General features: G+C 44.5%; 1 protein-coding gene across 8 annotated transcripts in view; it reads right to left on the minus strand.

Moving 5' to 3' along the window:
• The window catches only part of LOC127450223 (butyrophilin subfamily 2 member A2-like), a 145,373-nt gene that overhangs the window by 101,287 nt on the left and 26,483 nt on the right, over window positions 1-17,603 (minus strand). The window lies entirely within an intron of this gene.

Consider the following 17,603-nt stretch of genomic DNA (forward strand, 5'->3'; position numbering starts at 1 on the left):
AAAGTTTGATCGAGGACATTTCTCTTTTTTTCAGATAAACATATAGATTGTTCCCTATCTGTCACTCACTCGACGTTGGTGTCGATGTAGTGACACTAAGGGTCACTCTTGGGAGCCCAAGACACCTCTGGTCTTTGATAAAAGGCCAATGAAAATTGGCGAGTGGTATTTGCATGCCACTCCCCCGGACATACGGGTATAAAAGGAGCTGGTATGCAACCACTCATTCAGATTTTCTCTTCAGAGCCGAACGGTCATGCTCATTGAGCTGAATAGCACTGTTCAGTGAGCGTTGGGCTAGAGTGGAACCCTCCGCTCTCCCCTGAGCCCTCACAGCTTGATGATTGGTTTCTGGGCTCGCGGCGCCACTCAAAACAGCCGCACCCCGCTCCAGTGCCATTCTTCTCGGAGGTGCATGAGGAGCTGACGAAGTCGTGGGAGGCACCTTTTTGCCCGACCCCGACTCCGCAGTTCCCCCGCTCTCACTACCCTCGATGGCGGGGCGGCCAGGGGCTATACGGCGATTCCCCCGGTGGATAAGGCGCTCGCGGTGCACTTATGCCTGCAGAGTGCCACCACCTGGCGTGGATGCCCTAAGCTCCCGTCCAAGCCCTGTAGGCTCACGTCATCCCTGACAGCTAAGGCTTACAGCGCTGCTGGACAAGCCGCCTCTGCCCTGCACGCCATGGCTCTCCTGCAGTTCCACCAAGCCAAGGCGCTAAAAGAACTGCACGAGGGTAGTTCCGCCCCAGATTTGATGCAGGAACTGTGCTCGGCGACCGACCTCGCCCTCCGGGTGACGAAGGTCACGGCGCGGTCTCTCGGGCGGACGATGGCCACACTAGTGGTCCAGGAGCGCCACCTGTGGCTCAACCTGGTCGAGATGGGCGAGGCCGACAAGACACGGTTCCTTGCTGCCCCCATTTCCCAGGCGGGCCTATTCGGCGACACCGTTGAGGACTTTGCCCAGCAGTTCTCGAGGGTAAAGCAGCAGATGGAAGCAATCCCAGCGCGGCTCAAGATCCCGCACCCTGTCTGCTCATCGCCAAGGGCGTCCCCCTGAGGTGACTGCACAGGCTCCACCGCAGCCTGCCCCTCCGGCCCGGCCCCGGCGTGGAGCCCACCGCAGGAAGCCGACGCCACCCGTCTCGCAGCCGGCGCCGAAGAACCCACGGAGGTCCTCGAAGCACCCCTGAGACGGGCAACCCAGGGACGAGGGAACCCACTCAAGTGGAGCTGGTAGAAAGACCACTCCATCCCCCAGTGGAGGGCCGGGTGGAAAATCTTTTGTTGCCTTTTTGTTTGATTTCACCGCACGCCCAAGTGGCTGCGGTACCCAACAGTTCAGCAAAAGAGCAGCTTCCTTCCTCCCTGGGTCATATACCTGGTGTGTACGGTTTTCACCACGACTACCGTCCACGGGCTTTTTCTTGCAGGATTGGCACTCCAGCGGTGCCCTTTCCGCCCCTGAGCACCCAGCTGTGGCACAAATCCACCCCCGATGTGACAGTCTCCACGGGTCACGAGGACAGGCCTCTTCCTCCCCCGTCCCAGGCTGTTCCGGGGGTGGTCACAAGGAGCCAGGTAAGTGCTTCAATGTTCCTAGAATCAGCACGGCCACGACGTGCTGTGGCACCTCACACTCCGCCCTGCCGCGAGGCCCCACCTGCCGGTACGTCCGGCGGTGTTGTCCCTTTGGTCCCCCTCGCACGGAATTTGGACGCAATGGCTTGCGCTTCCCAATCCATTGCAGTGGTTGGTCCGGACCGTCCGACTCGGCTACCTGATTCAGTTCGCCAGGCGCCTGCCCAGGTTCAGCGATATTCACTTCACCTTGGTCAAGGGCGAAAACGCTGTTACCCTGCGCGCGGAGATCGCTACCCTCCTACGGAAGGGTGCGATAGAACCTGTCCCTCCAGCCGAGATGAAGAAAGGGTTCTACAGCCCCTACTTCATCGTACCGAAAAAAGGCGGTGGGTTGCGGCCAATCTTGGACCTGCGAGTACTGAACCGGGCTTTACACAGACTCCCGTTCAAGATGCTGACGCAAAGATGCATTCTAGCGAGCGTCTGGCATCAATATTGGTTTGCGGCGGTAGACCTGAAGGATGCGATTCTTTCACGTCTCGATCCTTCCTCGACACAGACCCTTCCTGCGGTTCGCGTTCGAGGGTCAGGCATATCAGTACAAAGTCCTCCCTTTCGGCCTGTCCCTGTCTCCTCGTGTCTTTACGAAGATCGCAGAGGCTGCCCTTGCCCCGCTAAGGGAGGTGGGCATTCACATTCTCAACTGTCTCGACGACTGGCTAATCTTAGCTCACTCTTGAGACGTGTTATGCGCACACAGGGACCTGGTGCTCTCACACCTCAGCCGACTAGGGCTTCGGGTCAACTGGGAAAAGAGCAAGCTCCTCCCGGTTCAGAGCATCTCTTTTCTCGGTTTGGAGTTGGACTCAGTCTCCTTGACGGCGCGCCTTACGAACGAGCGCGCCCAGTCGGTGCTGGCCTGTTTGAAGGCGTTCAAACAGAAAACAGCGGTTCCACTGAAACTTTTTCAGAGGCTCCTGGGGCATATGGCATCCTCGGCGGTGGCCACCCCGCTCGGGTTGATGCATATGAGGCCGCTTCAGCACTGGCTCCAGACTCGAGTCCCGAGATGGGCATGGGGCCACGGGACACACCGCGTGGCCATTACGTAGGTCTGTCACCGTCTTTTCAGCCCTTGGACCGACCTCTCGTTTCTACGAGCAGGTGTTCCCCTAGAACTGGTCTCCAGGTGCATCGTGGTCATGACAGATGCCTCCAAAATGGGCTGGGGTGCTGTTTGCAACAGGCACGCAGCCGCCGGCCTCTGGATGGGTCCGTGGCTGCGTTGGCACATCAACTGCCTCGAGTTACTGGCAATTCTGCTCGCCCTGCGGAGGTTCTGGCCATTGATTCAGGGCAAGCACGTGCTAGTTTGGACGGACAGCATGGCAGCGGTAGCATATATCAACCGCCAAGGTGGTCTGCGCTCCCGCTGTATGTCACAACTCACCCGCCGTCTCCTTCTCCGGAGTCAGCAGCACCTCAAATCGCTGCGAGCCACTCACATCCCGGGCAACCTCAACACTACAGCGGACACGCTGTCATGGCAGGTTTCCCTCAGGGGAGAGTGGAGACTCCACACTCAGGTGGTCCAGCTGATTTGGAGTCGATTCGGTCGGGCACGGGTGGACCTGTTCGCCTTCCAAGAATCCTCCCACTGCCCGCTCTGGTACGCCCTCACCGAGGTTCCCCTCGGCATAGACGTGCTGGCACACAGCTGGCCCCCTGGCATTCGCAAATATGCATTTCCCCCAGTGAGCCTACTTGCACAGACCCTGTGCAAGGTCAGGGAGGACGAGGAGCAGGTCGTCCTGGTATCACCCTACTGGCCCACCCAGACAGGGTTCTCGGACCTCACGCTCCTCGCAACAGAACCCCCCCCCCCGGCGAATTCCCCTGAGGAAGGACCTTCTTTCTCAGGGACGGGGCACCCTCTGGCACCCATGCCCAGACCTCTGGAATCTCCATGTCTGGTCCCTGGATGGGACGCGGAAGACCTAAGTGGTCTACCACCCGCGGTGGTAGACACGATCACTCAGGCTAGGCCCCCTCTACGAGGCACCTGTATGCCTTTAAGTGGCGTCTATTCACTAAGTGGTGTTCTTCTCGACACGAAGACCCCCAGAGATGCGCAGTCAGATCAGTGCTTTCCTTCCTGCAGGAGTGGCTGGAAGGGAGGCTGTCCCCTTCCACCTTGAAGGTGTGCGTTGCTGCCATAGCAGCACACCACGATGCAGTTGACGGTAAGTCCTTAGGGAAGCACGACCTGATCATCAGGTTCCTAAGAGGTGCCAGGAGGCTGAATCCCTCCAGACCACCCCTCGTTCCCTCATGGGATCTCTCCATAGTTCTTCAGGGTCTACAGAGAGCCCCCTTTGAGCCTTTGCAGTCAGCCGAGCTTAAGTCACTCTCCCTGAAGACTGCCCTCCTGACTGCACTCACTTCCATCAAGAGGGTAGGTGACCTGCAAGCATTCTCTGCCAGCGAAATGTGCCTGGAGTTCGGTCCGGGCTATTCTCACGTGATCCTGAGACCCCGACCGGGCTATGTGCCCAAGGTTCTCACCACTCCTTTTAGGGACCAGGTGGTGAACCTGCAAGCGCTGCCCCAGGAGGAGGGAGACCCAGCCCTGTCATTGCTGTGTCCGGTGCGCGCTTTACGTATCTATTTGGATCGCACGCAGAGCTTTAGAGTCTCTGAGCAGCTCTTTGTCTGCTTTGGTGCACAGCGGAAAGGAAGCGCTGTCTCCAAGCAGAGGATCGCCCACTGGCTCGTTGACGCCATAACTATGGCATATCTCGCTCAAAACATGCCACCCCCGGTAGGGCTACGAGCCCATTCTACCCGTGGTGTAGCGGCTTCTTGGGCCCTGGCCAGAGGTGCCTCTCTAACAGACATTTGCAGAGCAGCAGGCTGGGCAACACCCAACACCTTTGCAAGGTTCTACAACCTCCGGGTGGAACCGGTTTCGTCCCAGGCAGTGGCACGCAACACAAGCGGATAAGCCCGGGATAGCTGGCCAGGTGTATCACTTGCACATAGCGCCTTCCACCTCCTTTTGAGCTGAAGATGTGCGCCGTTAATTTTGTTCCGTGGTTGACTTCCTCCGAGCCCTGTGGCAGTCGAGTTTTCAGAGAGACTCACTGCCGGCCCAGTACACGCGCTAACTAAGAGCCCTATTCTGGGGTAGGTGCTCCGCATGTGGTGGTTCCCTGTAAGGCTAAACCCCATGCGATCTATATCTTCCGCTAGTTCGTTTCCCTGCTGGCAAACTGCGTCTTCCTTGGGCAGAGCCCCTCTGCCCCAGTCTCCATGTTTGTAGTAACTCCTCCCCCATTGGGCAGGATATACCTTGAAGGCTCTCCACTTGGTTGGAAAGACCATGTGACGTATTTTTCCACTTAAAAATATCCCCCCCTCTCTTGGGGTGAGGTGTGGTCTCCACGGTGTCCTCCCCTTGGGAGGGACACCCCCCGACTAGACCTGGCGGCCCAGTCGGATAATCCCCCTTCTTTTTTAGGGAGTGGAAAAAGAGAAGGGGAAAAGAGGCCACGACTGGGCTAAGCCTGTCTCTATCTTTGGGTGGTCGACTTGTCCCCAAAAAGGGCCATTCGACACTCATAACTGTGTTGGGGGAGGTTACGTGTCGACCTGGTGTGCTGGCTATGAGGCACACAGCAAGTCTGCCCACCACACACCGCCAGTTCACGTAACACCGTTCAGCCTTGTGGCATTTTGTATGGGGACCCCTAGTGTCACTACATTGACACCAACGTCGAGTGAGTGACAGATAGGGAACATCATGGTTACTGGTGTAACCTCCGTTCCCTGATGGAGGGAACAAGACCTTGGTCCCTCCTGCCACAATGCTGAACTACCCGCTGAAATGGCCGGACCTTATATCGGCTCCTCAGCGTAAAACCTGAATGAGTGGTTGCATACCAGCTCCTTTTATACCCGTATGTCCGGAGGAGTGGCATGCAAATACCACTTGCCAATTTTCATTGGCCTTTTATCAAAGACCAGAGGTATCTCGGGCTCCCAAGAGTGACCCCTAGTGTCACTACATCGACACCAACATCTCGTTCCCTCCATCAGGGAACGGAGGTTACACCAGTAACCATGACGTTTTATTGCCCAGCCCTATTGATAGCATTGCATTAATCTCTCACAGCAACCCAATAATCTCAGTGATAGATAGTTAAATTATAGGCTACATTATAGACACACAGAATCTAGTAAGCAGAAATATGAAATTTACCTCGATATTTTTCTTAAAATTAGAGGCAGGATTAATGCTGATATCTGGCTTGAGCAAGTTAAACTCACATGACACAGTCAAGCAATCGGCCTTTTTCACTGCGAAAAAAGCCCTTTCAGGTGCGGCCGTGATGTTCAGATGTTGAACTGTTCTTGATGCTTCCTCCACAGCTGGCGCCAAATCTACAGCTGCCATTCAAGTTTTTTAGGTGTGATTTGATTGGATGGGAGTCATGAGACTCAATTCCTGTAAGTACTTAATTACAGTAACGTGAGTATTTGCAATTCATTACTTTACACCCCTGGATGGTTATCATACCGTGAAAATCTCTTACTGTTACACCCCTAGTGTATATATAGTATACATATTATTATTATTAAAATACACATTGGCCACAAATCATATGCCATCAATCCAGATTGAGTGGATGCCATGTGACAGTAAAAGGGCAACACTAATAAAATATTAAATATACTTTGATTATTGTGGACTAGCAGTGTCTGGAAATTATTCTAAACAATTCTGAAGCAATTCAGGTAAATATAAGAGGACTATTTTAAAATCTGTGGTAAAATTTCTTGTAAACACTTCCTGTATTAAATACATGAAAATAATTACTCATGACGATTCTTATGATTTTAAAATAGATTTTATTTTCACACTACATGTATTTATCATGATACAAACAACTGCAAATATACAGTTCAGTAAACACATGTTGTCCACAAGCAAGAATTTTGGACCTTTCTTGTAGTGTTTAACTACACTCTAAGGGGGAAAAAAGGGACTGTTTACGGTACAATGACAGTCCCTTGGGTTGTACCTTTAAGGAGACCTTTTTTGTACCTAAAATGTATTACTCATTTTGGGTACATAATTGTACCATAAGGATCTTTTGTATACCTTTAAATGTACAATTATATTTTTGTTCCTCTGGGAAAAAAGTAAAAAAGTGTACCTTTTTGTTTTTGTACAAACACATATGGTACCAAGATCCATCTCCAATGACAGCTTTGCACTTTAAACAGTGTATTTTTTTCTGAAAATGTATCATTTTTTTTCTTTGCTGTTGTAAATACACTCATCTGTAAATTCATCTCATTAGAAATCATTACAGATGATCAGTGGTTCAGGGTTTTTATTCCAATCATAACCTAAACAAACAAATGGATACAGTTTCTCAGTGAAAGACTGACCAGTGAAAGAGTAGATATGAGACTTGTCCTCCACATCATAAAAGGAGACCAGACCCTCCTAATAATCCACAAACACACCCACCCTCCGTGGCTCCACACTTAGAGAAAGACTAACACATGGAGACTCACGAGCCCGATATATCTCATATTTCAGCTGCACAGTCCAGTATCCAGTCTCAGGTTTCAGATAAATCCCCCCCTTCCTGTTAATGGATTCTCTGGCAACTCCTAAATCCCATCTGGTTTGCCCCGTCACCTGCACCTCAAAGTAAAAACACCCCATGGAAAATCCTTCCTTTCCAAGGACGGCAAGATGTTCATCAAATGTGTCATTTTGCTCTTTTTCTCTATTGTTCAATTTTATTGATTGTGTCTTTCCATCTCTCACTTGTTTCCCATCATCAGACACAGTGAGATGTGGATGAGCTGAATCAGGGTCCAGAGTCACATTCACTGTTAAAAAAATTATTCTGCTTTACTGATGTGTAACAACAACAACAATAAATATTGCCGCAAGCGGCAATCATCGGGGTCCAAGCACATGTGAAGAAATAAACAAAATAATCAGAATTGACAGAAATGATCCAGTGGATGCCAAATAATACAAATTGACTATATAAAGCAGCTGAAAGCTGATTGCTCGATGGCGGACATGCTTTTCAAAATATGCGTCTGTCCTCATAGACTTTGATGACATCTTGGACAAATAAACTGCATGAAAATTTTCAAGTCGATTGGACAAACGGTTCCATAGTTAGAGCCATTTTTTTTCCATTATAGCGCCACCAAGAAGCAGAGATGCGCAATTTTTGTGTAAGTCCTCAGAATGTCCTCATACATAAGTGTACCAAATGTGGTGATAATATCTCATTCCGTTCAAGAGTTATAACTATTTTAGTAAAAAAATATATACATTTTGGCATACTGTTTAACGATGTATCAATTTCAAAATTCCTTTGATAACTTTTCATATTGGGACACTGCTGAATCTATCTGCACTGGTTTGGTTCCGATCAGGCAAATGGCCTAGGACGAGTTCGTTTTTAATTTTTTTCAAACAATCCAAAATAGCGGGAAAACGAAGGGGCGGAGCAAAAATTTGAAGGTCGCAAAACCCTTCATCATGACACAAGGAATCACAGCAAAAAAGAATTTTTTTGTAGCCCTTACGGTTCAGGAGTTATGGCCCAAATTGTGTTTTTGTTTGTTTTGTTCACAATAGCGGCACCTAGTGTCTGACAGATATGTGTCTGTATGCCTCAGTAGTGGGGGGGATTTGGAACCATCCTGCCAATTTTGGGGTCTCTACGACCTACGGTCTCTGACGCCCAGACACTTTTAGGGCAGAATTTTTTTTTTTTTACTAATATAATGCCACCAAGAGGAGGAGATGCACAATTGTTTCCTTAGAAAGACTTTATACATATGTGTACCAAATTTGTTGACAATATCTGATCCTGTTAAAGAGTTATAACCATTTTAGTAAAATGGACACACCCACTACGGACGTTTTGGTGTACCGTTTGAAGATAAATCAGAATTTCAAAATTCCTTTGACAACTTTTCATATTGGGACGCTGCTGAATCTTTCTGCACTAATTTGGTTTGGATTAGGCAAACGGCCTAGGAAAAGTTGTTTTGAATTTCTTTCAAACAATCCAATATAGCGGGAAAACAAAGGGGCAGAGCCAAAAACTTCCGGATCTAACAAGATTCACCATGACGCAAGGAATCACAGGAAAAAAATTATTTTGACAGAATAGATCCTGCCTTAACTAAATTTGTTGAAAATTGGGTACCAAAATTTTGGAGCTGTAAAAAGCACATAAAGGCAGCATAAAATTTATGCATACGACTCCAGTGATTGAATCCATATCTTTTGAAGCAAAATGATAGATATCAATCTGTTTAAAAGTTATAACTGTTTTAGTAAATATGGGCAACGTCATTACGTACGTTTTGGAGTACAATTTGATGATAAATCAAAATTTCAAAATTCCTTTGATAACTTTTCATATAGGGACTCTGCTGAATATTTCTTCACTGGATGGGTTCTGATCAGGCAAAAGGCCAAGGACTATTTCAAATAGCTGCTAAAAGTTCACGTGTTAATGGCGGCTATATTTTTCAAGATATGCAAATGTCCTCATAGATCTTGATGTCACCTTCGACAAAGAAACTGCATACAAAAGTCAGTCAGACCAACGGTTCCATAGTTAGAGAAAATTTAAATTTATATATTATTATAGTGCCAACAAGAGGCAGAGGTGTGCCACTTTTTGTGTGTATCCTCAGAATGACCCCATAGATAAGTGTATCAAATTTGGTAATAATATCTCAATCTGTCAAGTTATTACTGTTTTAGTAAAAGTGGCCCCACCCACTATGTAAGTTCTGGCATACCGTTTGATGATGAAAAGTTCAAAATTCCTTTGATAACTTTTTACATTGGGACTCTGCTGAATCTTTCTGCAGTGGTTTGGTTCCGGTCGGGTGAACGGCCTACACTAGTTTGAAAAAGTACTTTTTTTTTAATAATCACAAGTATTTAATGAATGTTTTCTTTCACACCAATGGTACTTGAGGCTAAATTGTTCAGAATAAGGATATCTACAGTATGGTATGAATAAAGTGTTTCTTTGTGAAAAACAGCAGAATATACAACAATTTATATGTATGTAAAATGCCATAGCGCCTCCCGGTGGCCAATTTTTTTCACATTTTGCACAGACCACTTGGGCCAAGAAAAAAATAGACGTTCCAAGTATAGTTCCGATTGGCCTTATATAACCCTACATAAAAGCTGCTGAAAGCTGATTGGTCGATGACAGCCATGTTTTTAAAGATATGCAACTGTCCTCATAGACCTTGATTGCACCTTGGACAAAGACACTGCATGCAAATTTCAAGTCGATTGGACCAACGGTTCCATAGTTAGAGCCATTTTTAGTTTTATAATTATTATAGTGCCACCAAGAGGCAAAGGTATGCAATATTTTGTGAGTGTCCTCACAATGAGCCCATACATAATTGTACCAAATTCGGTGATAATATCTCAATCCGTTCAAAGGTTATAACTATTTTAGTAAAATGGACACACCCACTACGAACGTTTTGGCATACCGTTTGACGACAAATCAGTATTTCTAAATTTCTTTGATAAGTTTTCATAATGGGTCTCTGCTGAGTCTTTCTGCACTGGTTTAGTTCAGATCGGGCAAATGGCCTAGGATGAGTTCCTTTAGATTTTTTTCAAACAATACAAAATAGCTGGAAAAAGAAGGGGTGGAGGAAAATTCCGACTGGGGGCACTCTTCAGCATTAAGCAAGGAATCAGAGGAAAAAATAATTTTGTTTCTAGCCCTTATGGCCCAAGAGTTATGGCCCAAAATATATATTTTTTGTTTTATTCACAATAGCGCCACCTAGTGTCTGATGGATGTGTGTCTCTGTGCCTGAGTAGTGGGAGGAATTTGGAAACAACCTGCCAAGTTTGGAATCTCTATGACTTATGATCTCTGACGCCCAGACACTTTTAGGGCAGAAATAATAATAATAATAATAATAATAATAATAATAATAAATATAGCCACAAGCGGCAATCATCGGGGTCCAAGCACATGTGAAGAAATCACCAAAATAATCAGAATTGACAGAAATGATCCAGTGGATGACAAATAATAAAAATTGACGGAATAGATCCTGCCTAAACTAAATTTGTTGAAAATTGGGCAAAAATGTGATTTGTTACTTGGTTGCTAGGGTAACCCCATCTGGTTGCTAGGCAGTTACCAAAGTGATAATCAAAAGCCTCCTTGCTACCCTGAGACAAATGAATGAAACCGGAAGTCTCTACAATGTTCTGGTGCAGAGATATGTGATTTGTTACATGGTTGATAGGGTAACCTCATCTGGTTGCTAGGCAGTTTCAAGGTGATACTCAAAAGGCTCCTTGCTATCCTGAGTCAAATTAACAAAGCTGGAAGTCTCTACGATGTTCTGGTGCAGAGATATGTGATTTGATACTTGGTTGCTAGGGTAACCCCACCTGGTTGCAAGGCAGTTACCAAGGTGATACTGAAAAGGCTCCTTGCAACCCTGAGACAAATTAACGAAACCGGAAGTCGCTACAATATTCTGGTGCAGAGATATGTGATTTGTTACATTGTTGCTAGGGTAACCCCATCTGGTTGCTAGGCAGTTACCAAAGTGATACTCAATAGGTTCCTTGCTACCCTGAGTCCAATGGATGAAACCAGAAATCTCTACGATGTTCTGGTGAACAGATATGTCATTTGTTACTTGGTTTCTAGGGTAACCCCATCTGGTTGCAAGGCAGTTTCAAGGTGATACTCAAAAGGCTCCTTGCTATCCTGAGTCAAATGAATGAAATCGGAAGTCTCTACATTGTTCTGGTGCAGAGATATGTGATTTGTTACTTGGTTTCTAGGGTAATCCCATCTGGTTGCTAGGCAGTTACCAAGGTGATACTCACAAGGCTCCTTGCTACCCTGAGTCAAATGAAAGAAACCGGAAGTGTCTATGATGTTCTGGTACAGAGATATGTGATTTGTTACTTGGTTGCTAGGGTAACCGCATCTGGTTGCAAGGCAGTTACCAAGGTGATACTCAAAAGGGTCCTTGCTACCCTGAGACAAATGAATGAAACCGGAAATCGCTACGATGTTCTGGTGCAGAGATATGTGATTTGTTACTTGGTTGCTAGGGTAACCCCACCTGGTTGCAAGGCAGTTACCAAGGTGATACTCAAAAGGCTCCTTGCTACCCTGAGTCAAATGAAAGAAACCAGAAGTCTCTATGACATCCTGAGATCCCCATCTAAGCATTTTGAATGGAAGTAAATGGGGTTTGGTTACTAGGGTGCTCAAAATGGTTGCTAGGGCGTGGCTACATAGTATCTATGTTGATCCTTGAAGTCTAATTGCTCACCCAAGTAAAACAAGCCAACTGTCATTTCTCTAGGACATTCTGATCCAAAGATATCACTAGCAGCCTTTTTGAATTGAAGTCAATGGTGTTTGGTTGCTAGTGTGCTCTAAATGGTTGCTAGGGTATGGCTAAGTAGTTTCTATGATGATACTTGAAGAATGATAGCTCATCCAAGTAAAACAAGCCAACTGTCATTTCTCTAGGACATTCTGGTCCAAAGATATCACTCTCAGCCATTTTTAATGGAAGTCAATAGGGCTGGTTGCTCGGGTACTCTAAATGGTTGCTAGAGCGTGGCTAGCCAGTGACCAGGAAGATTCTTATTGGCTAACTCAAAAGATCCAATCGCCAAGTGTCTACAAAATTCTGTTTCAAAATTCCATTTTGAATGGAAATCTAAGGGGTGGTTTCTAGGGTGCCATAAATGGTTGCTAGGGTGTGGCTACGCCATTTCCAAGATGAGTGGATTTAAAGACTGATTGGTAGCCCAAGTTAAATGAGCCTGCCCCTATGTCTCTATGACATTCTGACTGGGAGATATGATCCCACAAAATTCATTGTCTGGTCATAGTAGGAAACAATTGTTTTCATGGGCAAGAGCCTTGCCATAGTATGCCTATGGGGCACTTTGGGCTGGATAAAATAAACACATTATATAATTCCAGACATATGTAAACATATCCCTAAAACAATGTGACAGTTAATCATGTCTGGCAACTTGACAAATATGTTTTCATTTTTTTTTAGGATATGTAAAAATTAAGTTGACATTTGATTATCTATAATCATTTTGGAAATTACAGATTTATTTGCAAACTAATATTATAAAAGTCAGAGGATATTGTCAGTGTACCACGTTTCTTCACATAAATGTATATGCATTCGTATACTCATGAAATCCTTAGACTTGAAAGGATTTCTTATTCTGTGGCTCCCTCTGGTGGACAAAAATAGTATTACAGCTTTCACTGGTCAGATAAATGGTTGATTATTTAAAATTTGCTGTTAGCCCCCCATTTATCATAAATCCATGAAATTTAGTATGATTCCTCAGAATGTCCTGTTTTCCATATTTACACAGTTTTGTGAAGTTTGGCATTTGTGCGCACAAGATACAGGAATAATAGTCATAATGGGCCACACTAGTCAAATATATCGGATTTTATTTTCTAGACGATTTAATGGATCAAAATTCTTTTGATAACTTTTTGCCTGCATAGTCTAGCGCTGACCTGGGCCAAGTTTGGTGAAGATCTGATTAACGTCCTAGGAGGAGTTCGAAAATGTAGGGTTTTCAGTAAATTAGATTAGCAGAAACATTTTATAAAATGAAATAAAACTGAGATTTTGTAGGACTTGATGCAAGGATTTAGAGGTAAAAAGCATTTTGATTTTAATGTGCTCAGATGAGGAATAATTAGCAAAAATGTAAATGTTTTTGTTATAGCGTCACCTTGTGGCCGATTCTCACAAAACCTGGTACACAGCCTCATTTTGACTCTGTGTATGAATATCTCAAGTTTCATAATGGCTGGCCATTCAGATTTGATGTTATTAGCTGCTGAAATTTGATTGGCTGCTGGCGGCCATGTTTGTTGATTTTTCCAATTGATATTTGAGTGATATGTTAGCCTTTGGGCCATAGAAGATGCAAACCAATTTTCAACATCATTGATCATACAGCTGCGGAGTTACGAGCATTTTTCAGTTGTAGCTATAGGCGGAATTTGACGTGACTTGGCGTGCAGCCTCAGAATGTCGTGTTGTCTATGTGTTACTAGTTTCGCTATGTTTGGACATTTAGTTTGGTAGATATAGGTCAATTTAGATTACATGGACAACGCCTGACCAGTTCGTTGGCTTATATCTTCGTAACTCTTTGACGAAATAAAATTATTTTGATAACTTTTTGCCAAGAGGTTCCATAGATACCAAATTTCGAGCGAATCGGACATACGGCCTTGGAGGAGTTCGAAAAAGTAGACCTTGACTCAAGGATTCAGAGGGAAACATTTTTTAGATCCTAGCCCTTATGGTTCCAGAGTTATGACCACTAATGCAAAGGTGCTTATTATAGCGCCACCTAGTGTCCGATGGGAGTCTGTGTGGGTGCCTGAGTAGTGGGGGGGATTTCTGACCATCCCACCAAGTTTGGTGTCTCTGCGACTTATGGTCTCTGACGCCCAGACACTTTTAAGCCAGAAAAAGAATAATAAATAATCAGAAAATCAGTACGAATACAATAGGGTTCCTGCACCTTCGGTACTTGGACCCCTAATAATCAGAAAATCAGTACGAATATAATAGGGTTCCTACACCTTTGGTACTTGGACCGCTAATAATCAGAAAATCAGTACGAATATAATAGGGTTCCTACACCTTTGGTACTTGGACCGCTAATAATCAGAAAATCAGTACGAATACAATAGGGTTCCTTCGGTGCTTGGACCCCTAATAATAAAACACCTCATGGAGACAGTTAATTAGATAAATCACTTAAATGAATCAAAACAACACTAGGAGTTACAACAACAAGAGAATAACTTAACACAGGTGAAAAACATGAACAGAACAATCAAAACACTGCAGAATATCAGTAATACCTGTAGATATCAGAGAGATCACTAACTTAACATGTGACAATAAATGCATTGTTTTATGTTTCTTTCATTTTTATTTTTATTTACAGTTAGACATGTTTATATGTATAGATTTATTTTGTGTTGCATACATTTTTGATCCCATTCACCCAGTGACAGTTCCCATTCTACCAAACTGTTTCAAAAAATGTTTTTCTGTAAAAGATTTTCCTTGCAGTGATCATACATCAGGATAAATTCAGAAACTACAGAATCTCCTTTACTGCCTGCAGCTCTGTAACACTTTATGACATGAGGACTGTTTACTCACCTGCATGTTTTCTGAAATGTGTGATCACTAAATACAGACAGAAAGTTTGGAGTTAAACAGAGTTCAGAACAGAATTCCTCTTCAGATCAATAATGAGATTAATAATTACATATAGAGTCATGAAAATAAATTCACCATATGGGATAATCCTCTTCTGTCTCTGTAAATGTTGACTTGAGTTCTGAAGGAAGTTCAGAATAAGGACAAGAGAAAAGAGTATTAAATTACATCTTTGTTTCACTGCACAAAGTAACAACAGCAACAAACTTAAAAGAAAAATTACAACAATTTCTGTGTTTTAATTTGAGAAAATATTGATAAAATTCAGCAGAAAAAAATTAATAAATTTTGAATCATGTGTTTATATGATACACAGTGTGTTTTAATTACATATTGTGTAAAAAAATACTTTAAAATTAATAATGAATTAATAACTTAATAGTCATAAAAAAATCACCTTTTTGAATTCTCCTCTTGTTGTTTAAATCTAATGAGTCAGATATAAAAATAAAACAAGAAATATCAGATAATTTATACATCTGACAATCTGTGAAATCAAATATGACCCATTCTACTTAATGATAACTACACTCAGTGTGTGTTAATTAAATATTTTGTGGATCAAAACAGATTTTATAATTCATAATGAATGAATAACTTAATAAAGTCAAATAAAATTGACTCTCTTGCATTCTCCTATTCTCATATTGTAAATCTAATGTGTTGTTAGACAGTGTATGAAACTCAGTTGCTGTAAAATCAAATATAACTAGGGCTGCAACTAACGATTATTTTGATAATCGATTAATCTTTGATTATTTCTTTGATTAATTGGATAAAAAATGAATTTTTTATCCTGTATTTATTAAAATATAATTTTTTTTTTAAACAGATGATAAAGGGTGAAAGGATTTGGTTCTATTTACATTACTGAATTCATAATTCTATACTCTCACAAAACTTTGAATAAAGACTGAATCATCAAAAGTTAAGTTTGAATTTCTTATTTTTATTATTACTTTCACTACATATGCAAAACAGTCCCTCTCATTACTTGTAAAATTTTGTAGAGCAAAAAGTATTGTTCATTAAAGATTAAAATGATCCATCAGGGATGGGGTGGGACATAAAATCAGCCCAGCAGAGGGCAATGGTGACACCAGTATAGAAATATGAATAATTCTGCCCAGCTGAAAAATACATAATTATGTTAGATACATATACTTGTACACTGTCACTGATTACATACATTTGAAGTATTTTAAATTAAGATTGTAGGTTTTAAAATGTTATTATCGTTGATTACATTTTTCAATACATCCAGTAAAATAAAGTTTGCCATGGTTTAAATTTATTGGTGGAATCAGACATTACATTCAGCATTATCAGGATGATCAAATATCAGGACCCTTAGCATTATTATACATTATATTCAGCATTATATACAGTTTAATATAGTACAATCATGTATAAACAGTGCAGATTCACTCTCGAGCTGAAAAGTCTCATTCCGGTGCTCTTTATATTACACGCGGTTCCCTATCTGTCACTTACTCGACGTTGGTGTCGATGTAGTGACACTAGGGGTCACTCTTGGGAGCCCGAGACACCTCTGGTCTTTGATAAAAGGCCAATGAAAATTGGCGAGTGGTATTTGCATGCCACTCCCCCGGACATACGGGTATAAAAGGAGCTGGTATGCAACCACTCATTCAGATTTTCTCTTCGGAGCCGAACGGTCAGGCTCATTGACCTGAATAGCACTGTTCATTCACCACTGCTGGATCTGACGGCGCATTTCAGCGGCTTCTCCCTCCTCTGCACTGGTGCACTGCAGAGAACGCCCCTGGGCGCTTTGGCAGAAAAACTAGAGAGTATATTTTCTGAAAGAGCGTTTTTCCCCTCTAAAAGAGTATAATTCTCTAAAAGAGCGCACACACGGAACGTCTTTTTAAATACGCGTCTTTCTAAAGATGCCTTTCCGATCGTGTGTTATTCCTGGTTGCGGTCGTTTTCTCTCAACTTCGGATGGTCATGATCGCTGTCTTTCGTGTCTGGGCGTGACCCACACGGAGGCAGCATTTATGAATGGTTCATGTTCTCTCTGCGAGAACATGACCATGGCAACGTTGCGGTCGCGGCTTGCTTTCGTAAGAAAGCAAGCCACCCCAGCGGCTCCCCGCCTCGGTCCTCCTACCTATGGGTATGAGGTCAGCGCGGCTAGCACTGGGGGCGATTTGGGGACCTCAGTGGGATCGCCTCCGCCGGGTATCCCCCCGCGAACCTCCCATTCCTCAGCACGCTCGTGTGCCCCAATCGGGCTTCCGGATGAGTTCGAGTCTGGCTTCTTGTTCGGGGCCCACGAAGATGATGAGCTCTCGAGCGCAGCATTGGAGAGTGGGCTTCTCCAGTCGGACGCAGAAGCTTCAGCTGGGCTTCCCCCTTTGGGGACGGTCACCCAGTCACAGGCCGATGCCGAAATGACGGACATGCTTTCCCGGGCGGCCGCGAGCGTCGGGCTAGAGTGGAACCCTCCGCTCTCCCCTGAACCCTCACGGCTTGATGATTGGTTTCTGGGCTCGCGGCAAAACAGCCACGCCCCGCTCCAGTGCCATTCTTCCCGGAGGTGCATGAGGAGCTGACGAAGTCGTGGGAGGCACCTTTTACTGCCCGGCCCCGACTCCGCAGTTCCCCCGCAC

The sequence above is a fragment of the Myxocyprinus asiaticus genome, chromosome 13 (genome assembly GCF_019703515.2).
Source record: "Myxocyprinus asiaticus isolate MX2 ecotype Aquarium Trade chromosome 13, UBuf_Myxa_2, whole genome shotgun sequence".
Classification (NCBI taxonomy): domain Eukaryota; kingdom Metazoa; phylum Chordata; class Actinopteri; order Cypriniformes; family Catostomidae; genus Myxocyprinus; species Myxocyprinus asiaticus.